This window comes from Theropithecus gelada, chromosome 5 (assembly GCF_003255815.1).
Source record: "Theropithecus gelada isolate Dixy chromosome 5, Tgel_1.0, whole genome shotgun sequence".
Taxonomy (NCBI): Eukaryota; Metazoa; Chordata; class Mammalia; order Primates; family Cercopithecidae; genus Theropithecus; species Theropithecus gelada.
The window spans coordinates 87,542,708-87,567,816 of NC_037672.1; the positions used below are offsets into that span (position 1 = coordinate 87,542,708).

General features: G+C 39.7%; 1 long non-coding RNA gene across 1 annotated transcript in view; it reads right to left on the reverse strand.

Moving 5' to 3' along the window:
* Positions 1-1,495: 1,495 nt before the first annotated feature.
* LOC112625423 overlaps positions 1,496-25,109 on the reverse strand; it is a 29,548-nt gene continuing 5,934 nt past the window's right edge. Inside the window, exon 2 of the long non-coding RNA XR_003119588.1 lies at positions 1,496-2,077. This is a non-coding gene — a long non-coding RNA (uncharacterized LOC112625423). The remainder of the gene's footprint in view (positions 2,078-25,109) is intronic.

Consider the following 25,109-nt stretch of genomic DNA (forward strand, 5'->3'; position numbering starts at 1 on the left):
GTCAGGCAGCTGTGGAACCCATCCTGGCACCCAGCATTCCCTTCTAATTGCCTGGGGAGAGTTGAGGAACCAAACTAGAACTCCACCATTGATATACCACTAACACTGGGGTCCGGGCACATGAGTTTTGGTTTTACTGTGTTTGTGTGTTTTTTAGGGGAATATAGACAATACATTACCAAAAAGGTTCAAAATTTAAAACATACCAAGGGACACTCAGTGAAAACCCCTCCTGTTCCTCTTGCCTTTTAACTACCTGCTCCCTCCACCAAAAGCCATAAATCTTATCAGTGTCTGGTGTATCTTTCCAGAAATATTTTATAGATAAACAACCAAAGATGTTTCTATTCCCCCCTGCCCTTTATCCAAATGGTGGCATCCTATACATACCCTCTTCGCTTTTTTCACTTAAATGTCTTAAGATATCTCCCTCTCAGCTTCTTCACTCCTGTCACAGCAGCTTAGTAATCTCTTTAGGTATGCTATCATGTTTTATTTAAGCAGTTCCCTTTTGATGAACATGTGGGCTATTTCTAATCCTTTGTTGTCAAAAACAGTACTGCAGAGAATAACCTTAAACACAGATCATTTCACCATGGATAATTCCGTTGGGATTGCTGTACCCAGGGTGTGAGCATTTTCAGTTTTGATCAACAGCACCAATCTGTCCTTCCTAAGGAAAACCCCCTATATGAGCAGGCAACCGAAATATGACTATTTCAGCACAAAACCCACACTTCAGTGCTCAGGGCTTGGCCCATAGTTGGAGCTTAATAAATGTTTGTTAGGCGAGTATATGGGAGGATGAGAGGATGACTAGATGGGAGGTTGGGTAGATGGATATACAACTAATGATGAAATTCAAGACAGTGCAAGTACTGCCTCCTTCCAGAAGGTCTCTGAAAACCAGCCTACACTTATTCCTCTCTTTTTTGTTTCCAGGGCCACAGAGTTTAAGACTTAATTGTTCTTCTTCATATGTATCCCTTTTGTGTCCTTAAATTAAGGGTAAATTCCTGGAGGGTCAGGACGACAGAGACTGGCAGGAAACAGCAGAGCAGATGGAATCCCAGCTCTACCATGTACTAGCTGTAGGACTCTGGGCAAGTTGCTAAATCGACCTGGCACCAGCTGCCTTGTATGTCAAGTGGGGGTGATTACACTTGTACCTACCTACCCCATAGGTGGTGCTGAGAGAATTACACATGCTAATGAGAGTAATGAGCTTAGAACATACCGGCCAACAGCAAGCCCTCGACAAATGTTTGCTGCTGATCATGATCGTGTTTCTGTTGTATCTCTTCCATTGCTTACAGTAGTGGTGGGCACACAAAGAGATATTCTGCCAGTATTTCACCGCTGATTCCATACACTTTCATAAACAATCAGTTTTAGTTGAACCATGCCATTCTTCCAGCATGCACATTGCTTCTGAATGCTGTTGAATATCTCTGACCTTATCTGCCTAGCTTGAGTCAACACAAGTATACATTAACTTATTCCATGAAAATTTAATATTATCAACCAGGAGCCAAGATTGGAGCCATGAACAAGACAGCAAAATCTTTGCCTTCATGGGGGCTTCATTTTAGTGAAGGAGACACAGCCAAAGGACCTAAGTGAAGGAGGCAGCCACTCTGGGGAATTCACTGCATGAAATGACTTTGTTTTGAAAATTTCAGAGGCAGAATTATCCAGATTGTCTGTCGGCATATCCCAAATGTACCTGGCTGTTTGCTTTGCTCTTGAGTTCATTCATTTTTATCTATGAAGCTTTTACCCAAGTGCTCGGAATTTCCTTTCTTGAACATCCCTTTAATCAGATCCATTCCCCTCCTCACCTCCTTGATCATTCTTCTCCAGCATAGTTGCTAATGATGTGTGCATGTGCCAGACTTGCACAAATGTTGGGCTGCCAACCACTCTGCGCCTGTTAATTTCATTCTCAGCTCAAGCCGGGATCCTTGAGTTGCAACAGATGCTGCTTCCCTGGGGCTTCAGTGCCCATCGATCAGCTTTGTTGATGAGGAAGGAAAGTTTCCTCCTTGACTGCCATTTGAATATAATTTATTGTGTTCTGAAAGAAAAGTGGAAAGACGAAAATGTATGGATGGGCAATAATACAAATGAATTGTGATGGATGACACTCAGATTTCAGTTTCAAAGGAATATGCTTTTAAGTCGATAAATGATTGCAGTGGTGAGATGAAGTCTCCACAGCTGTGCCAAATGGGCCCTTCTAAATGGTCAGCGTGCCTGTTGGAGTCCACAAGGGAGTGAGATGGACAATTATAATAAAGAAAATAATAAAATAAGCACATGGTGTTTAAGAGCAACGACACCATAAACAGACTGTGGATTTTAATCCAAGCTCCAATCTTGAGCAAGTTACTTAATGGTTCTGTGCCTCATTTCCTCAAATGTAAAATGGGAATTCTAATACCCCCTTCTAGTGGGATTTCTGGGAGGATTAAATGAGTTAAAATACAGGAAGTCATTAGAACAGTGTCCGGCATGTAGTAAGCACTAGATTGATATTTGCTCTTTTTGTTGTGATTAATGGTGAATGTTGCACTCTACCAGGTCCTGAGCTAAGCCTGTTTGTCCACGACTTCACTTCACTATCACCACCACTCTCCCTGTGACCATCATTGTGCTTAGCCTTTACAGGGGGAAATGGGTGGAGAGCTATGCACTTGTCTTCCAAATACAGAAGAATTTCTGACTTTGCTCTTATCCTCACTTAGGTTTTTGTTGTTGTTTTGTTTTGTTTCGTTTTGTTTTTGGAGATGAAGTTTCACTCTTGTCGCTCAGGCTGGAGTGCAATGCTGTGATCATGGCTCACTGCAACTCCCACCTCCTGAGTTCAAGCGATTCTCCTGCCTCAGCCTCCCAAGTAGCTGGGATTACAGGCGCACACCACCACGCTAGCTAATTTTTGTATTGTTTTAGTAGAGACGGGGTTTCACCATGTTTCCCACGCTGGTCTCAAACTTCTGACCTCAGGTGATCTGCCCTCCTCAGCCTCCCAAAGTTCTGGGATTACAGGTGAGAGCCACCATGCCCAGTCTCTCACTTAGGTTTTATATGAGTGTCTTCTGTTTATGTATTTGCAGTTCCAATTAGGTATAGGAAAAAATTTTAAACACTGGAAATAAATATTCCAAGCTGTTCATAGTGATTGTTTCGGGGTGATAGGATTATGAGGGAATAGATCTCTTCCATCTTTCTGTATTTTGATAATTTCTAAAACTAGTTGTGTGTGTATATGTATACATGTTTATTTACAATGAAATGTATAAAATGAATGTTTAAATATGAAAGAAGGACAGATTTAGTTCACCTCTTTCTTTTCCTGAAATAACTCAATCAACTTCCTCATCAGAGCACATTAATTAAGAAATCGGGAACTCAGTGTCACATACAGGACCAAGACTAGCTGATACTGGGCCTGGTCGTTGAAGAATTGTTGCTATTTCTGGGGACTCTCTTGGTCTATGAGATACCTACGCCCATACAACAACATAATTTTATATGATGAATTATGTAGTTACATACATGCTGTACTAAGAAATGCTACATCTGAGATAAAGGTATGAATTTTAAATATCATAAATAATTTAAAATTAGAATGAAAATAAATAACAACAAAAGCAACAGCATATTTCCTATGTAAAGAGGAATTGCTTACATTTCAGGTGGTTTGTGAGTTCCTTTTGAATTGAGTACTTCTATTATCTGAGTCCTGGCCTGAATCTGAGGTTAATTAGATGTTACCTTACAGCTGTAGAGACCGTTTCTCCTTTAACAATACCACTCAACTTTTCATTTATCTTTCCTGGTATCCTGCTCACCTGAAAATCTGTTGAGAATACATTACAGGTTTGATAGATTGGATTAAAAGGGGGAAAAAAATAAAATAAAGGTATTCCTACCTCACACTAATCTTATTTAAGAAAGCAGCATGAGAGCTCTAAGGTCGACTGTCTGAGCTCAAGAATTCAAGGGCAGGGGCAGTTAGAAGTCCTCCTCATTCAAACTACAGCCTCAAAAAATCTTAGGCCTCTCATGGAATATAAGTAGTGGTAATGGGAGTAAGGCATGTTCTCTCTCTATGGCCCCCTCACCTCAATTTTGCAACAGTAGGAACCCAAGAGGAAAAAAATAATTGTCCAAAATGTGTTAGAACCTTTTATTAATATGTATTTCCAAAATACTGCTGTACAGTAAATCACCCAACTACTTAGTCACTTAACAAAAAACAACAACTGTTGACAAGGATGCAGAGAAAAGAGAACACTTTACACTGTTGGTGAGAATGTAAATCAGTACAGCCTCTAAGGAAAACAGTATGGAAGTTTCTCAAAGAACTAAAAATAGAAATGCCATAAAATCCAGCAATTCCACTACTTAAAATCTACCCCAAAAAAATTATTATATTTAAAAAAGACACCTGAACGCACACGTTTATAGCAACACTATCTACAACAGCAAAGTCATGGAATCAACCTAAGTGTCCATCAGTGGATGATTGGATAAAGAAAATGTAGTATGTCTACAGGATGGAATACTACTCAGCCATAAAAAAAATGAGATTGTTTGTTTTATTTTGTTTGCAGCAACATGGATGAAACTGGAGGCCATGATCTTAAGAGAAACAACTCAGACACAGAAAGACAAATACTGTATGTTCTCTTTTGTAAGTGGAGCTACATAATGTGTACACATGAACTTAGAATGTGGAATGATAGACAATGGAGACTCAGAAGGGTGGGAAGGTGGGAGGGGATGGGTGATGAGAAATTAATGGGTATAATGTACATTGTTTGATAGATACCCTAAAAGCCCTGACTTTACCACTACGCAATATATCCATATAACCAAAATTAGAATTGTACCCCATAAATTTGTACAAATAAATAGAAACAAATAAATAAATGCACATAACCTATTTAACCACTTTTGACTGTTTCTAGTATTTTGCTATCATAAACAGTGCACCAAAGTCATTGTACTTTGTCATGTCACATATGTAATGTATACATATTTGTAAAATCTAGATGTGGCATTGCTGGGTCAAAGGGCATATGCATTAAATGTGTTTCATTAACAAAAAATGGAAAATGAATAAATAGTTTTTAAAAACAATGTAGGCTGAGCGCAGTGGTTCACACCTGTAATAGCCACATTTTGAGAGGCCGAGGTAGGCAGATCACTTGAGCCCAGAAGTTCAAGACCAGCCTGGGCAACATGGCAAAACCTTGCCTCTACAAAAAATATAAAATTTAGCGGGGCATGTAGTACCCTGTAGTAGTACACACCTGTAGTCCCAGCTACTTGGGAGGCTGAGGCAGGAGGATGGTTTGAGTCTGGGAGGCAGAGGTTTCAGTGAGCTGAGATTGTACTATTGCACTCCAGCATGGGTGACAGAGTGAGACTCTGTCTTAAACAACAGCAACAACCACAACAACAAAAAACACCTACTTGCTTAAATAGCAATTAGGTATGATTTCTCAGCTAGACAGTTCTGCTTACCGGTACTGGGCTTACCTAAATTTGACTGGGCTCCCCCAGGGCATGTGTGGTCAGCAGGTTTGGGGTCTGGGCCTCAGTTGGGTTGACTTTTTCCTAATCCACATGATTCTCCCACAGGCTAACACACTCTAGTGGACATGGCAGCTAGATAGTGTTCCACCAAGGAGAGAGGATGTGGGCACAATCTCTTAAATTCTAAACTCAGAACTGATCCTCCATGACTTCTACTGCATTCCACTGGCCAAAGCATAACACAGGCCAGCCCAGATTCCACATGGGGAATAGTTGCAAACTCATGCTGCAAAGGGTATGGATACAAGAAGCAGGGAAAATTGGGGCCACGTTTGTGATCAACCTACCACAAACTGGAAACATAATGGTACAGGAAATAAGCAACAATTATGAAATAAGTTTCATTGTTGTAATTATCCTGAAACAGTGTAGATCATAGGATTTTCACCAAGATGAAAACCAAAAAGTACTCAAAATTTTAATTAAGGACCATCTGAGAAGACACGAGAGACACCCATCAGATCCTGTCCCTGACCCACCCTCTAAGAGGCATTTCTCGTTCTGAAAGAAGAGTCCTTTGATCCCTGATGATTCTATGGAAGATTATTCCAAGTCTGGGGCCCCTTCAGAATGAAATCACTGCAGGCCTGTGAAGGGTTTGTTAGGTACCCAAGGTGATCAATTATTTCTGCAGTCCTGAAGGAGCACAGAGCAGTGAGATCATCGAAGTTGTTTCAGATGTCTTAACAAGGTCTCCTGATCTCAGGCTTTGTTTGACACAGTCAAGTTTTGAAAAAAGGTAGAAACGTAAAATTATGCTGTAGCCTGAAAAAATTCTCTTTTAAATGAAACCCTAAATTTATATTCAAAATTGTACGCATACTGCAATTGAAACCATGTAAAGCTATGTACATAAAAAGACAAAAGTAGACCAGGAACACACAAAAGGGAAAATAATTATATTCAGATGATGCAGTGGTCGTGTTTTTCTCATTTTTCAAAATGTTCTTTAATGCTGGGGTTATACTGTCTTACCATAAAAGGGCGGGGGGGCTGTAAATAAATTGAAAGCAAAAGTTAACAAGCATTTATCTTCAATAGTATACACATTGCAGAACAGCAAAAGCTCAGTATTGTCTTTATTTTATAATCTTAAGTCTGACAATGAAATATTCAAATGCCAAGAAATACAAAAGCAGTTCAGAATTATACTTTAGGAAGAGTTATGTGACTCCACTATCATTACTTAATTCATACAAAGTGCCTTAAATAAGTGGTTTTATCTTTATCTTGTGATTTTTTATTTGGTAGATTTCTATGAATTTGTCTAATGATGACAGGCCAGCAGGGCCCATGTGCTGAAGCATATCTAACAATGCAATCACAGTAATTTGAAAAAATAACAAAAGAATAATCACGGCTATATATTCTCTGGCTGGTTTTGAATGCAAATGCAAAAATGTGGGTAAATGTTCAAAATTAATGTATCTAAAGCCAGAAAGAAAAACCTGGCTCAGTAGGAAACATTTTAACTTAGAGTGTCAAATAATAAAGTTAACTCAATGTAAAAGCAAAGGAAACATGTTTTGTGTTTTGTTTTCCAAGGCCGAACACAAAGCTTTTAACATTAGTCAGAAGTTTGATTAAAGGATGCGGCACTATCTGAATCAGAAAAGTAGTTTTTGCTCTTCAGTAGTTTGCTATGGAGTAGCTTGTAAGGAATGAGTTGATGATTCCAGACTATTCTTAGATCCCTCCCCTGCCTCCTACTTCCCTACAGAAACCAGAAATAACCACAATAGGAACATTTTCTATCCATGCCATACTGGTTCCTTTCAAGTTATTTTTATATACGTTTTCTCATTTAAGATTCTTCCAGACCAGTGGACTAAATAGCACAGACATTATCATCCCCATTTACAAATAAGAAAGCAAGACCACCCCCCAAAATAAGCAACTTTGAGATTACAAATATGTTATGTACCCTGATCTGATCACTCTACATTATATGTATTGAAGCATCACTGTGTACTCCATGAATATGTACAACTGTTTGCCCATTTAAAAATAAAAATTTTAAATTTTGAAAAGTTAAAAAAAATGTAAGTAGTTCAAAGACATACAACCGGTAAGTGGCAGATTAGGTTCACCCTTATGAGTAGCAGAAAAGGAGGTCTCTTAAAGATGCTGCCTATCATTAAGAAAAGATGTATGATATTAGAGAGAAATTTAAAATATAAAAGCAAAAAAAAATGCCCATAATTCCACTTATCAGAGAGAGCCACTTTTAACACCTTGACATAGCTCCTTCCAGCTATAATGGTCTAGCTTTGTATTTCACTGAACAAACTGAATCAGTAAAAAAACAACTTTCACATTCTCCCCCACCGGTCTACCAACCCCACATCTGTGTCTATATACCCTGCCTTCCCTCCTGGTACAAGGGATGAACTGACCGTGTTCCTACTGTTTATTCTGCACTTGATTTTATTTTCTTTTACCTACTCAGAGATTCATTCTGCAATTAGCTACTAATCAGTGGTTCCCCCATGCCAAACAATTTCTATCCGTAAGCAAATATACTGTAATCTCTCCCATCCAGAACCAAGAAACAAACAATGAACAACTCTTTGTGGCCCCCACATCCTTCTCTCCTTCTCTCACGGCAGCCCTGTTTCTCTGCTCTCCTTTTTAGCACACAGTCTTCAAAGTTGTCTAGACTCCCTGGCTCCTGTTGTGCCTTGAACACACTCCACGCAGGCTTGCATTCCTGCCCCTCCACTAAAACTGCTTTTGTCCAGGCCAGTGACCTCCCCATGTCCAAATCCAGTGGTCAGTCCTCAGTGCTCTTCTTAATCCTGCAGGAGCACTTGACATCTATCCCACTTTCTTTGAAACACATTCTTCTTTTGGTTCCCAGCACACCATCCTCTCTTGGTTTTACTCCTGTCTCCACCACCACTTCTCACTTTTGCAGGTTCTTCCTCTCCCCAACCCTAAGATTGGCCCAGTGCTCAACCTTTTCACTTCTTGTTCTCTATACCAACTTGCTTAGTGATCTCATCAGTCCCATGCCTTAAATTACCACCTGTATGTGGATAATCCCCACATTTTATCTCCAGCCCTGATATAAATTTCTCCCCGGAACTCCAGAATTACATATCTCCACTTGGACATCTAATAGGCATTCCTGGTAGGCTCCAATATGGCCTTACTGTTTGTTTATAAGTGGTATCAGTTTTGATTCATTGAGAATCCCTTCTGATTAACCAGCCTGTTAGACACCAGTTGACACTTTCATTTTGACGAAGGCATCTCAACTTTAAAATGGCCACACTGAAATCTTGATTCCAGCCCCCTAGTGCTCCATCTTCTCACAGTCTTTCCCATTTCTGTAAACACTCTTGGACTTACAGTTCCCTCTGCCTGGAAATCTGTTCCCCCAGATACCTGCTTGACTTGCTCCTTCACTTCGTTCAAGTTTCTATTCAAACAGCAGCTGCGAAATCCTCCCTCAGCACCTACTTAAAAAAGGGGCTCCCCATTCCTCTCACTGTGCTTCATCCTTGGACTTTTCTGTTTTGCTGTGTTGCTCTTTTCATTAAAGCACATGTAAGATGATAAAATCTGGAAGGAGGTTATATATGATATGGCAGATTTGCTCATTCGGTTGTCTGTTTACACTCTTCTCCCACTGAAAATTAAGCCTCAGGCAGACAGGGATGTATTTTAGATTTTGGTTTGGTGTTTGATACTCAGGGCCTAGAAACATGTTTTATGCACAATAGGCTTTTTGTCTTCTCGGAGGAGACAGAAATTGAACAAATGACTGGGCAAATGTATCCTATTATATGTTATATAATTGAATGATTTCAGCTAAGAAGAAAAAAGAAGCAGGGAAGGGACTAGAGAATGAGAGAGACATGGGGGTCTATGTACATGCACACATACAACACATGATTTAGAAAAATAGTACCAAAAAGGCCATTTGGTAACCTGCTTCTTTTAAAACAGTATATATAGATATTTTGGCCAGGTGTGGTGGCTCACACCTATAATGCCAGCACTTTGGGAGCCTGAGGCAGGTGGATCACTTGAGGTCAGGAGTTGGAGACCAGCCTGGACAACATGGTAAAACCCTGTCTCTACAAAAAATACAAAAATTGGCTGGACATGGTGGTGCATGCCTGTGATCCCAACTACTCAGGAGTACCACTTGAACCTGGGATGTGGAGGTTGCAGTGAGCTGAGATCATGCCACTGTACTCCAGCCTGGGCAACAAGTGAGACACTTTCTCAAACAAACAAAAAACCAGTATTTTTAATGATAACATAAGGTTCTATTGTATAGATTATTGTTTATTTAACCAATCCAGCATTGTCAATTATTTAAATGGGTTCCTTTTTTCACCTCTATAAATAATTAGTTAGGTTTATTTTTTTGAATTTATGTTAATTTTATTTTATTAATTTTTTTATTTTTCCATAAGTTATTGGGGTACAGGTCATATTTGGTTACATGAGTAAGTTCTTTTGTGGTGATTTGTGAGATTTTGGTGCAACCATCACCCGAGCAGTATACACTGCACCATATTTACATTCTTGTATCCGTCGCTCCCCTCCCACTGTTCCCCCCAAGTCACCAAAGTCCATTGTATCATTCTTATGCCTTTGCATCCTCACAGCTTAGCTCCCACATATCAATGAGAACATACAATATTTGGTTTTCCACTCTTGAGTTACTTCATTTAGAATAATAGTCTCCAATCTTACCCAGGTCACTGCAAATGCTGTTAATTCATTCATTTTTATGGCTGCGTAGTATTCCTTTGTGTATATATACCACAGTTTACCCACACGTTGATTGATGGGCATTTGGTTTGGTTCTACATTTTTGCTATTGTGAATTGTGCTACTATATACATGTGTATGCAGGTATCTTTTTCATATAATGACTACTTTTCCTCTGGGTAGATACCCAGTAGTGGGATTGCTAGATCAAATGGTTATTCTACTTTTAGTTCTTTAAGGAATCTCCACACCATTTTCCACAGTGGTTGTAGTAGTTTACATGCCCATCAGCAGTGTAGAAGTCTTCCATGTTCACTATATCCACGCCAACATCGACTGTTTGTTTTTTTTTTTTTACTTTATTATGGCCATTCTTTCAGGAGTAAGGTGGTATCGCATTGTGATTTTGATTTGCATTTCACTAATCATTAGTGATGTTGAGCATTTTTTCATATGTTTGTTGGTCATTTGTATATTTTGTTTTGAGAATTGTCTATGCATGTCCTTAGCCCATTTTTTGATGGGATTGTTAACTTTTATCTTGCTGATTTGTTTGAGTTGGTTGTAGATTCTGGATATTAGTTCTTTGCCAGATGTATAGATTGAGAAGATTTTCTCCCACTCTGTGGGTTGTATGTTTACTCTGCTGACTGTTCCTTTTGCTGTACAAAAGCTCTTTAATTTAATTAGGTCCCAGCTATTTATCTTTGTTTTTATTGCATTTGCTTTCGGGTTCTTCATCATGAAATCCTTGCCTAAGCCAATGTCTAGAAGGAATTTTCCAGTGTTATCTTCTAGAATTTTTACAGTTTCAAGTCTTCACTTTAAGTCCTTAATCCATCTTGAGTTGATTTTTATATAAGGTGAGAGATGAGGATCCAGTTTTATTCTCTTACATGTGGCTAGCCAATTATCCCAGCACCATTTGCTGAAAAGAATGTCCTTTCCCCAGTTTATGTTTTTGTTTGCTTTGTCAAAGATCAGTTGGCTGTAAGTATTTGGGTTTATTTTTGGGTTCTCTATTCTGTTCCATTGTTCTATGTGCCTATTTTTGTACCAGTACCATGCTGTTTTGGTGACTATGGCCTTATAGTAAAGTTTGAAATCAGGTAGTGTGATGCACCAGATTTGTTCTTTTTGCTTAGTCTTGCTTTGGCTATGCAGGCTCTTTTTTGGTTCCATATGAGCTTTAGAATTGTTTTTTCTAATTCTGTGAAGAATGATTGGAGGTATCCTGATGGGGATTGTGTTGAATTTGTAGATTGCTTTTGGTACTATGGTCATTTTCACAATATTGATTCTGCTCATCCATGAGCATGGGATGTGTTTCCATTTGTTTGTGCCATCTATGATTTCTTTCCCATTGTTTTGTAGTTTTCCTTATAGAGGTCTTTTACCTCCTTCATTAGATATATTCCTAAGTATTTCATTTTTTTTCAGTTATTGTAAAAGAGGTTGAGTTCTTGATTTGATTCTCTGCTTGGTAGCTGTTGGTGTATAGAAGAGCTGCTGATTTGCATACATTAATCTTGTATCTGGAAAATTTGCTGAATTCTTTTTTTTTTTTTAAGCTGATGTATTTGCTTTATTATCACAACACATTTCATCATTTAACATATTCCAGAGTTTCCTTAAACCAACTGTATTCTGGAAATGCCTTCTAAAATGTTAAAATAAAAATGCTTTCCATACCACCTTTTAAAATCATTAAAATTATTTGAAAGGCTCTGCTGTTTTAAACACCTTTTAAGTAAGTAAGCCTATGGTCACTTATCTCAGAGGCATTCTTAGGCAAGGCAAGAATAAAACTGGAAAAATGCCATGTCAATTCCAAAGAAAATCCTAGGAAAAAATAATGTTTTCTGCTGGATATGAATTAAAGAGTGTAAATTTGCTGAAAGATGTATGCAAAGTATTTACGTATCACCTTTAAGTGGACTCAAAGAAAGAGTACCAGTTTGCACAATAGAAGAACGGGAGTTTTGCTCTAGTATGGTCATTCATTATCTCCATGATTTATACTGTGTCACTTAACTTCTGTGTGTCTTTCTTTTTTTTTTTTTTAATTATACTTTAAGTTCTAGGGTACATGTGCACAATGTGCAGGTTTATTACATATGTATACGTGTGCCATGTTGGTGTGCTGTGCCCATTAACATTAGGTATATCTCCTAATTAGGTCATTTACATTAGGTCATTTACATTAGGTATATCTGCTAATGCCGTCCCTTTCCCTACCCCCACCCCACAATAGGACCTGGTGTGTGATGTTCCCCTTCCTGTGTCCAAGTGATCTCATTGTTCAGTTTCCACCTATGAGTGAGAACATGCAGTATTTGGTTTTCTGCTCTTGCAATAGTTTGCTGAGAATGATGGTTTCCAGCTGCATCCATGTCCCTACAAAGGCCACAAACTCATCCTTTTTCATAGCTGCATAGTATTCCATGGTGTATATGTGCCACATTTTCTTAATCCAGTCTGTCACTGATGGACATTTGGGTTGATTCCAAGTCTTTGCTATTGTGAATAGTGCCGCAATAAACATACGTGTGCCTGTGTCTTTATAGCAACACGACTTATAATCCTTTGGGTATATACCAAGTAATGGGATGGCTGGGTCAAATGGTATTTCTAGTTCTAGATCCTTGAGGAATCGCCACACTGTTTTCCACAGTGGTTGAACTAGTTTACAGTTCCACCAACAGTGTAAAAGTGTTTCTATTTCTCCACATCCTCTCCAGCACCTGTTGTTTCCTGACTTTTTAAAGATTCCTATTCTAACTGGTGTGAGATGGCATCTCATTGTGGTTTTGATTTGCAATTCTCTGATGGCGAGTGATGATGAGCATTTTTTCATGTGTCTGTTGGTTGTATGAATGTCTTCTTTTGAGAAGTGTCTGTTCATATCCTTTGCCCACTTTTTGATGGGATTTTTTGTTTTTTTCTTGTAAATTTGTTTGAGTTCTTAGTAGGCTCTGGATATTAGCCCTTTGTCAGATGAGTAGATTGCAAAAATTTTCTCCCATTCTGTAGGTTGCCTGTTCACTCTGATGGTAGTTTCTTTCGCTGGGCAGAAGCTCTTTAGTTTAATTAGATCCCATTTGTCAATTTTGACTTTTGTTGCTGTTGCTTTTGGTGTTTTAGATATGAAGTCCTTTCCCATGCCTATATCCTGAATGGTATTACCTTGGTTTTCTTCTAAGGTTTTTATGGTTTTAGGTCTAACATTTAAGTCTCTAATCCATCTTGAATTAATTTTCATATAAGGAGTAAGGAAAGGATCCAGTTTCAGCTTTCTACTTATGGCTAGCCAATTTTCCCAGCACCATTTATTAAATAGGGAATCCTTTCCCCATTTCTTGTTTTTCTCAGGTTTGTCAAAGATTAATGGCTGTAGATGTGTGGTATTATTTCTGAGGGCTCTATTCTGTTCCATTGGTCTATATATCTGTTTTGGTACCAGCACCATGCTGTTTTGGTTACTGTAGCCTTGTAGTATAGTTGGAAGTCAGGTAGCATGATGCCTCCAGCTTTGTTCTTTTGGCTTAGGATTGTCTTGGCAATGTGGGGTCTTTTTTGGTTCCATATGAACTTTAAAGCAGTTTTTTCCAATTCTGTAAAGAAAGTCATTGGTAGCTTAATGGGGATGGCATTGAATCTATAAATTACCTTGGGCAGTATGGCCATTTTCACAATATTGATTCTTCCTATCCATGAGCATGGTATGTTCTTGCATTTCTTTGTCCTCCTTTATTTCACTGAACAGTGGTTTGTAGTTCTCCTTGAAGAGGTCCTTCACATCCCTTGTAAGTTGGATTCCTTATTCTCTTTGAAGCTATTGTGAATGGAAGTTCATTCATGATTTGACTCTCTGTTTGTCTGTTATTGGTGTATAAGAATGCTTGTGATTTTTGCACATTGATTTTGTATCCTGAGACTTTGCTGAAGTTGCTTATCAGCTTAAGGAGATTTTGGGCTGAGACCATGGGGCTTTCTAAATATACAATCATGTCATCTGCAAACAGGGACAATTTGACTTCTTTTCCTAACTGAATACCCTTGATTTCTTTCTCTTGCCTGATTGCCCTAGGCAGAACTTCCAACACTATGTTGAATAGGAGTGGTGAGAGAGGGCATCCCTGTCTTGTGCCAGTTTTCAAAGGGAATGCTTCCAGTTTTTGCCCATTCAGTATGATATTGGCTGTGGGTTTGTCATAAATAGCTCTTATTATTTTGAGATACATTTCATCAATACCGAATTTATTGAGTGTTTTTAGCATGAAGGGCTGTTGAATTTGTCAAAGGCCTTTTCTGCATCTATTGAGATAATCATGTGGTTTTTGTCTTTGGTTCTGTTTATATGCTGGATTATGTTTATTGATTTGCATATGTAGAACCAGCCTTGCATCCCAGGGATGAAGCCCACTTGATCATGGTGGATAAGCTTTTTGATGTTCTGCTGGATTCGATTTGCCAGTATTTTATTGAGGATTTTTGCATCGATGTTCATCAGGGATAGTGGTCTAAAATTCTCTTTTTTTGTTGTATCTCTGCCAGGCTTTGGTATCAGGATCATGTTGTCCTCGTAAAATGAGTTAGGGAGGATTCCCTCTTTTTCTACTGATTGGAATAGTTTCAGAAGGAATGGTACCAACCCCTCCTTGTACCTCTGGTAGAATTCGGCTGTGAATTTGTCTGGTCCTGGACTTTTTTTGGTTGGTAGGCTATTAATTATTGCCTCAATTTCAGTTCCTGCTATTGGTCTATTCAGGGATTCAACTTCTTCCTGGTTTAGTCTTGGGAGAGTGTAAGTGTCCAGGAAATTATCCATTTCTTCTAGGTTTTCTAGTTTATTTGCGTAGAAATGTTTATAGTATTCTCTGATGGTAGTTTGTATTTCTGTGGGGTCGGTGGTGATATCCCCTTTATCATTTTTTTATTGTGTCTATTTGATTTCTCTCTCTTTTCTTCTTTATTAGTCTTATTATCGGTCTATCAATTTTGTTGATCTTTTCAAAAAACCAGCTCCTGGATTCATTGATTTTTTGGAGGGTTTTGTGTGTCTCTATCTCCTTCAGTTCTGCTCTGATCTTTGTTATTTCTTGCCTTCTGCTGGCTTTTGAATGTGTTTGCTCTTGCTTCTCTAGTTCTTTTAATTGTGATGTTAGGGTGTCAATTTTAGATCTTTCCTGCTTTCTCTTGTGAGCATTTAGTGCTATAAATTTCCCTCTACACACTGCTTTAAATGTGTCCCAGAGATTCTGGTATGTTGTATCTTTGTTCTCATTGGTTTCAAAGAACATCTTTATTTCTGCCTTCATTTCGTTATGTACCCAGTAGCCATTCAGGAGCAGGTTGTTCAGTTTCCATGTAGTTGAGCAGTTTTGATTGAGTTTCTTAGTCCTGAGTTCTAGTTTGATTGCACTGTGGTCTGAGAGACAGTTTGTAATAATTTCTGTTCTTTTACATTTGCTGAGGAGTGCTTTACTTTCAACTATGTGGTCAGTTTTGGACTAAGTGCGATGTAGTGCTGAGAAGAATGTATATTCTGTTGCTTTTGGGTGGAGAGTTCTGTAGATGTCTATTAGGTCCTTTTGGTACAGGTCTGCTTGGTGCAGAGTTTAGTTCAATTCCTGGATATCCTTGTTAACTTTCTGTCTTGTTGATCTGTCTAATCTTGACAGTGGGGTGTTACAGTCTCCCATTATTATTGTATGGGAGTCTAAGTCTCTTTGTAAGTCTCTAAGGACATGCTTTATTAATCTGGGTGCTCCTGTATTGGGTGCATATATATTTAGGATAGTTAGGTCTTCCTGATGAATTGATCCCTTTACCATTATGTAATGGCCTTCTTTGTCTCTTTTGATCTTTGATGGTTTAAAGTCTGTTTAACAGAGACTAGGATTGCAACCCCTGCTTTTTTTTTGTTTTCCATTTGCTTGGTAGATCTTCCTCCATCCCTTTATTTTGAATCTATGTGTGTCTCTGCATGTGAGATGAGTCTCTTGAATACAGCAAACTGATGGGTCTTGACTCTTTATCCAATTTGGCAGTCTGTGTCTTTTAATTGGACCATTTAGTCCATTTACATTTAAGGTTAATATTGTTATATGTGAACTTGATCCTGTCATTGTGATATTAACTGCTTATTTTGCTCCTTAGTTGATGAAGTTTCTTCCTAGCATTGATGGACTTTACATTTTGGCATGTTTTTGCAGTGTCTGGTACCTGTTGTTCCTTTCCATGTTTAGTGCTTCCTTCAGGATCTCTTGTAGGGCAGGCCTGGTGGTGACAAAATCTCTAAGCATTTGCTTGTCTGTAAAGGATTTTATTTCTCCTTCACTTATGAAACTTAGTTTGGCTGGATATGAAATTCTGGGTTGAAAATTCTTTTCTTTAAGAATGTTGAATATTGGCCCCCAATCTCTTCTGGCTTCGACAGTTTCTGCTGAGAGATCTGCTGTTAGTCTGATGGACTCCCCTTTGTGTGTAACCCAACCTTTCTCTCTGGCTGCCCTTAACATTTTTTCCTTCATTTCAACTTTGGTGAATCTGACAATTACGTGTCTTGGAGTTGCTCTTCTTGAGGAGTATCTTTGTGGTGTTCTCTGTATTTCCTGAATTTGAATATTGGCCTGCCTTACTAGGTTTGGGAAGTTCTCCTGGATGATATCCTGCAGAGTGTTTTCCAACTTGGTTCCATTTTCTCCCTCACTTTCAGGCACACCAGTCAGACATAGATTTGGTCTTTTCACACAATCCCATATTTCTTGGAGGTTTTGTCCATTTCCTTTTACTCTTTTTTCTCTACACTTCTCTTCTCACTTCATTTCATTCATTTGATCTTCAGTCACTGATAGTCTTTCTTCCAGTTGATTGAATCAGTTACTGAAGCTTGTGCATTTGTCACATTGTTCTCATGTTATGGTTTTCATCTCTGTCAGTTCTTTAAAGGACTTCTCTACATTGGTTATTTTAGTTATCCATTTGTCAAATCTTTTTTCAAGGTTTTTAGTTTCTTTGCACTGGTTACATAGTTCGTCCTTTAGCTCTGAGAAGCTTGATTGACTGAAGCCTTCTTCTCTCAACTCATCAAAGTCATTCTCCATCCAGCTTTGTTCTGTTGCTGGCAATGAGCTGCGTTCTTTTGGAGGGGAAGATGCACCCTGATTTTTTGAATTTCCAGCTTTTCTGCACTGCTTTTTCCCCATCTTTGTGGTTTTATCTGCCTTTGGTCGTGGATGATGATGGTGACGTACTGATGGGATTTTGGTGTAGGTGTCCTTTCTATTTGTTAGTTTTCCTTCTAACAGTCAGGACCCTCAGCTGTAGGTCTGTTGGAGTTTGCTTGAGGTCCACTCCAGACCCTGTTTACCTGGGTATCAGCAGTGGAGACTGCAGAAGATAGAATATTGCAGAACAGTGAGTGTTGCTGTCTGATTCTTGCTCTGGAAGCTTCATCTAAGGGGGTGTACCAAACCATGTGAGGTGTGAGGTGTCAGTCTGCACCTAGTGGGGGATGTCTCCCAGTTAGGCTACTCAGGGGTCAGGGACCCACTTGAGCAGACAGTCTGTCTGTTCTCAGATCTCAACCTCCGTGCTGGGAGATCCACTGCTCTCTTCAAAGCTGTCAGACAGGAACATTTACCTCTGCCGAGGTTTCTGCTGCTTTTTGTTTAGCTATGCCCTGTCCCCAGAGGCAGAGTCTACAAAGGCAGGCAGGCCTCCTTGAGCTGTGGTGGGCTGCACCCAATTCGAGCTTCCCAGTGGCTTCGTTTACCTACTTAAGCCTTAGCAATGGCAGGCGTCCCTCCCCCAGCCTTGCTGCCACCTTGCAGTTAGGTCTCAGACTGTGCGCTAGCAATGAAGGAGGTTCTGTGGGCATGAGACCCTCTGGGCCAGGTGTGAGATATAATCTCCTAGTGTGCTGTTTGCTAAGACCCTTGGTAAAGTGCAGTATTAGCATGGGAGTTACCCGATTTTCCAGGTGTTGTGTGTCTCAATTTCCTTTGGCTAGGAAATGAATTCCCTTCCCCCTTGTGCTTCCCAGGTGAGGCAATGCCTCGCCCTGCTTCAGCTCTTGCTGCTCAGGCTGCACCCGTGGACCAGCCCCAACTGTCTGACACTCCCCAGTGAGATGAGCCCGGTACCTCAGTTGAAAATGCAGAAATCACCTGTCTTCTGTGTCACTCACGCTGGGAGCTGGAGGCTGGAGCTGTTCCTATTCGGCCATCTTGAGCACACCTCTCTTGCTGAATTCTTTTATCAGTTCTAAGAGCTTTCTGGAGGAGTCCTTAGGGTTTTCAAGATAGATGATCATACCATCAGCAAACAGTGACAGTTTGACTTCCTCTTTACTGATTTGGGTAACCTTTGTTTGTTTCTCTTGTCTAATTGCTCTGACTAGGACTTCCAGTACTATGGTGAAGAGGAATGGTGAAAGTGGGCATCCTTGTCTTGTTCCAGTTCTCAAAGGGGATGCTTTCAACTTTTCCTCATTCAGTATTATTTTGGATGTGGGTTTGTCATAGATGGTTTTTATTACATTAAGGCATATCCCTTTATGCTGATTTTACTGAGAGTTTTAATCATAAAGCAATGCTGGATTTTGTCAAATGCTTTTTCTGCATCTGCATTTTCATGATCTATTGAGGATTATGTGATTTTTGTTTTTAATTCTGTTTATGTGGTGTATCGCATTTATTGACTTGCATGTATTAAATGATGCCTGCATCCCTGGTATGAAACCCACTTGACCATAGTGGATTATCTTTTTGATATGTTGTTGGATTCAGTTAGCTAGTATTTTGTTAAGAATTTTAGCATCTATGTTAACCAAAGATTTCAGTCTCTAGCTTTCTTTCTTGACATGTCCTTTTGTGGTTTTGGTATTAGGGTGATGTTGGCTTTATAGAATGAATCAAGGAGGCTTCCTTCTTTCTCTATTTTGTGGAATAGTGTCAAAATGATTAGTACCAATTCTTCTTTGAATGTCTGGTAGGATTCTGCTGTGAATCCATCTGGTCCTAGACATTTTTTTTGTTGGTGGTGGTAATTTCTTAATTACCATTCCAATCTTGCTGCTTGTTATTGGTCTGTTCAGAATATCCAGTGCTTCCTGATTTAGGCTAGGAGGGTTGTATTTTTACAAGAATTTATCTATCTCTTCTAGATTTTCTAGTTTATATATGTAAAGGTATTCATTGTAGCCTTGAATTATGTTTTGTATTTCAGTGGCTTCACTTGTAATATCTCCTGTTTAATTTCTTAGTGTCGTCATTTTGATTTTATCTCTTCTTTTCTTGGTTAATCTTGCTAATGGTCTATCTACTTAATTTATCTTTTCAAAGAATCAGCCTTTTGTCTCATTTATCATTTGTATGTTTTTGTTTGTTTCAATTTCATTTAGTTCTGCTCTGACCTTGGTTATTTCCTTTCTTCTGCTGGGTTTGGGTTTGGTTTGTTTTTGTTTCTCTAATTCCTTGAGGTGTGACCTTAGATTGTCAGTTTGTGCTCTTTCGGACTTTTTGATGTAGGCAATTACGGCTTTGAACTTTCCTCTTAGCACTGTGTTTGCTGCATCCCAGAGATTTTGATAGGTTGTGCTATTATTATCATTCAGTTCAAAGAATTTTTAAATTTCTACCTTGATTTTGTTTTTGACCCAATGCTCATTCAGGAGCAGGTTATTTAATTTCCATGTATTTGCATGATTTTGAAGGTTCCTTTTGGAGTTGATTTCCCATTTTATTCCACTGTGGCCTGAGAGAATGCTTGATATGATTTCAATTCTCTTAAATTTATTGAAGCTCATTTTATGGCCTATCATATGGTCTATCTTGGAGAAAATTCCATGCACTTTTGAATGTGTGCTCTGCGATTGTTGGATAAAATGTTCTGTACATATTTTTTAGGTCCATTTTTTCCAAGAAACAATCCAATGTTTCTTTGTTAACTTTCTGTCTTGATGACCTGTCTAGTGCTATCAGTGGAGTATTGAAGTCCCCCACTATTATGTTGCTCTCTGTCTCATTTCTTAGGTATATTAGTGTTGTTTTATAAATTTGGGATCTCCAGGGTTAGGTGCATGTATGTTTAGGATTGTGACATTTTCTTGTTGGACAAGGCCTTTTATCATTATATAATGTCCCTCTTTATCTCTTTTTACCATTGTTGCTTTAAAGTTTGTTACGTGTGTACTTTGGGTTTTTTTGTTTTTTGCTTTTGCTTTATAACTTGTATTTTTGTTTTATAGGTCCTGTGTGATTTATGCTTTAAAGAGGTTCTGTTTTGACTTGTTTCCAGGATTTGTTTCAAGATTTAGGGCTCCTTTTAGCAGTTCTTGTAGTGGTGGTAATGGCAAATTCTCTCAAATTTGGTAATGGCAAATTATCTCAGCATTTGTTTGTCTGAAAACAACTATATCTTTCCTTCATGTATGATGCTTAGTTTCACTGGATACAAGATTCTTAACTGATAATTGTTTTGTTTGAGGAGGCTGAAGATAGGCCCCAAATCCCCTCTAGCTTGTAGGGTTTCTGCTGAGAATTCTGTGGTTAATTTGATAGGTGTTCCTTTATAGGTTACCTGGTGCTCCTGTCTCACAGCTCTTAAGATTCTTTCCTTCATCTTAACTTTGGATAACCTTATGACAATGTGCCTAGGTGAAGATATTTTTAAAGTGAATTTCCCAGGTGTTCTTTGTGCTTCTTTTATTTAGTTGTCTAGGTCTCTCACAAGGCCAGGGAAGTTTTCCTCAATGAGTCACCCAAATATGTTTTCTAGGCTTTTAAAATTCTCTTCTTTTTCAGGAACATTGATTATTCTTAGGTTTGATTGTTTAACATAATCCCAGACTTCTTGGAGCCTTTGTTCATATTTTGTTATTCTTTTTTCTTTGTCTTTGTTGGATTGGGTTAATTCAAAGACTTTGTCTTCGAGCTCTGAATTTCTTTCTTCCACTTGTTCAGTTCTAGTGCAGAGACTTTCCACAGCATTTCGCATTTCTAAAAGTGTGTCCAAAGTTTCCTGAACTTCTGATTGTTTTGTCTTTAAGGTATCTATTTCCTTGAATATATCTCCCTTTGCTTCTTCTATCATTCTTGGATTTCCTGGCATTGTGCTTTGTCTTTCTCTGGTACCTCCCTGATTACCCTAATAACTAACCTCCTGAATTCTTTTTCAGGTAAATCAGAGATTTCTTCTTGGTTTGGAGCCATTGCTGGTGAACTACTGTGATTATTTGGAGGTGTTGTAGAGCCTTGTTTTGTCATATTACCAGGGTTGGTTTTCTGATTCCTTCTCATTTGGGTAGGCTGTGTCAGAGGGAAGGTCTAGGGCTGAAGGCTGTTGTTCAGATTCTTTTGTCTCACAGGGTGTTCCTTTGATGTACTACTCTCCCCCTTTTCCTAGGGATGTGGCTTCCTGTGGACCGAACTTCAGTGACTGTTGTGTCTCTTCTGAATCTAGCCACCCAGTAAGTCTACCTGGCTCTGGGCTGCTACCAGGGGTTATCTGCACAGAATCCAGTGATGTGAACCATCTGTGGGTCTCTCAGCTGTGGATACCAGAACCTGTTCCAGTGCAGGTGGTGGAGGGTGCAATGAACTCTGTGAGGGTCCTTAGCTTTGGTAGTTTAATGCTCTATTTTTGTGCTGGTTGACTTCCTGCCAGGAGGTGGTGCTTTCCAGAAAGCATCAACTGCAGTAGTGTGGAGAGGAACCGGCGGTGAGCTGGGCCCTAGATTCCCAAGATTATATGTCCTTTGTCTTACACTACCAGAGTGGATAGGGAAGAACCATCAGTTTGGGGCAGGGCTAGGTGTGTCTGAGCTCAGACTCTCCTTGAGTGGGTCTTACTGCACCTGCTGTCAGGGATGAAGGTGAGATTCCCAGGTCACTGGAGTTGTGTACCTAGGAGGATTATGGCTGCCTTTGCTGAGTCATGCAGGTTGTCAAGGAAGTGAGGTAAAGCCAGCAGTCACAGGCCTCACCCAGCTCCCATGCAAACTGAACGGCCAGTCTCACTTCCACCATGACCCCGCACCAACATCCCTGAGTATGTTTCCAGGCAGAGGGCAAGAAGGGCTTGAAAACTTGCCCGAGGCTGTCTCCCAGCTGTGGGAAAAAAAAGGGGGGGCTTTAGTTCTTCCCCTGCCCGTGAAGTCTGTACTCCGGATCTGTGCCCTCCCCTGAGTTCTGTCCAGGAGGCTTCCTGCCCCATTCCAATTGTTACAAAGTTCAGCTAGACAATTCTTTCTCTCTGTGGAGTTTTACCCCCTGCCCCTCTGGCCACCCTCCCGATGGATCCCTGTGGTGCCGGGGAGGATGGACTGCTTGGGGACCCAGCGAGCTCCCAAGGCCTTTCTGCTGCTTCCTCTACCCCCGTATTTTGCTCAGCTCTCTAACTTGACTCAGCTCCAGGTAAAGTCGGAAACTTCTCCATCAAACGAACCTTCAGCTTCTCCGGTGGGGGTGTGCATTCAGGAGAGGAGGGTCTCCCTTTCCCACTTCTGCAGTTGGGCCACTCACCGTATTTGGGGTGTCTCCCTGGTCCTGCAGGGGCAGTCCACTTCCATCAGAGGGTCTGTGGGTCCTCTCGGGATTGCTGGTTTGTTCTTGCAGTTGATCTGGAGCTAAAATTCACAATGCAAGCCTCCACATGCTGCTCTCTCTGGAGGTGCAGTCTAGTCCTGCCTCCCATCCACCATGATCCTCTAGTTCCAATTTCTATTTAGGTTTATTTTAGAGTCCAGACCTGGTATTCAGTATGTAGCCACGGCCCCACAAGGTTACCAAGCACCTGAAATGTGGCCAGTCCAAATTAAGATGTGTTATAAATGTAAGATGCACACCAGATTTCCAAGACTTGATGCCAAAAAAGGAATATAAACTATCTCATTAATAATTCATTATGTCTATTATATGATAAAGTGATATTTTTGATATGTTGGGTTAAATAACATGTTATTAATTACATATAATACAAAATTTGTTTCACCTGTTTCTTTTTACTTTTTAAATGTGCCTATTTAAAAAAATTTAAATTATATAGGTACTTTTATTATATTTCTATTGGACTAGTGAGGGTCTAGACTCTTAAGGGAGGACACAGAATTTCCATTAATTATTTGCTAGTTTGAGCTAACAAGCCATTCTTTCAGAAATCAACACAATTCAAAACTCTAGTTCTTTCCAGTTACCTGGGGGAAATAAGATTTTTATACTGGTATATACTAAAAGTAGTTTTTGTGTTTCATGTGCCTATTCTGATGCTGTTTGATCTCTTGGCACCTCCAATCTACAGTCTTGTGGTCCTCTCCAGAGAAGCTGGGTGCTCCCTGTATTGATCATTCAGGAAGAAGTAGGTGGGTGGACAGGAGGATGAAATTTGGAATATGGGCCTTGTGGGTAGATTGGGAGACTTGGATGTTTCTCACTCCCAAAGATACTCTCCTATCAGAGGCTTAACCATGCCCCTTGCCCATGACCAGGGTCAGAGACAGAGGCATCTCCTTATGGAGTCACAGCTGAATATGAATAACCTGCAGGTCACAGGCCAGCCTGTCTAGTTCTTATTACTCTCTATGTTTATATTTTTCATTTTCTCTAAACCGATCATATGGTCCAGTCAAATGCTAGAGCTGTATCTTAGCTCTACTGTGGGGTAGCAAGGGAAGAATAAAGTAGCCCAGCTTGAACAAGAGTATATGCTGGTTCTTTACACTTTAAAAATATATCTTCAGCATTTCCTTGTTATTATATATTTTTCCCAAAGAGTGATTTGTAATGGCTGCATAATGTTCCATTGTATAAAAATACCAGTTTTTTAAATCCCCTACTGGATTTCCTGCCTTCTTTTTTTCTTTTCTATTTTGTAGGTATAACTACAATGGCCATCCTTATCTGGAGTTCAACAACCCTGAACTGGGCTCAAGCAATACATTCACTTCAGCCTTCCGAGTAGCTGGGACTATGGACACAAGCCACTGCACCAGGCTAATTTTTATTTTTTGTAGAGATGGTGTTTTCCTACATTTCCCAGGCTGGTCTCAAATGCCTGGCCTCAAGCAGTCCCACCACCTAAGCCTCCCAAAGTTCTGGGATTACATGAATGAGCCACTGCACCTGGCCTCATGCATGATCTTGATTATCTATTTTCCTTGAAGAATTGTGGAATTCTAAGATAAAAAGATTTTTTAGTCTCTTACTACATTTTGGAAAATTGACATTCTGAAATACCAATTTATTCTGCCACTGATATCCCTATTTTATTATAATTTTAGGATTTGGAAGAATTGGACCCATATCAAACCCATATCAGCAAATGGAGGAAGTATATGTGTGCCCTATTGGGCCACTGTTTGCTCAGTGCTTGGTGTACCTGAGAGCCCCCAATAACAGCTTGTTGACATCTCTTGACTTGAACCTGCATTTTTGGTGCAGTAACAATTATGTGGGCTTTGGAACCACTGAGAACTGAAGAAGGAATCCTAACACATACATTTGTGAACTGTGTCACTATGGGCACAGTATTGAACCACTTGCACCTTTGATCTTCTCATCTTTCACATAGGGATGGCCCTACCTACCTACAGGACTATGGTAAGGTTGAGATGAAATCACACGTGTAAAGCACCTGGGAGGAAGCTTGTCCTTAACCAGTATTAATATTCCACCCAGCACCCCACCCGAACCCCCTTCTCCATTCCACCAGTTCCTCCATCTCATCCCCGCCCCCACCTCATCAATGACAGCAGTGGCTTCTCTAAC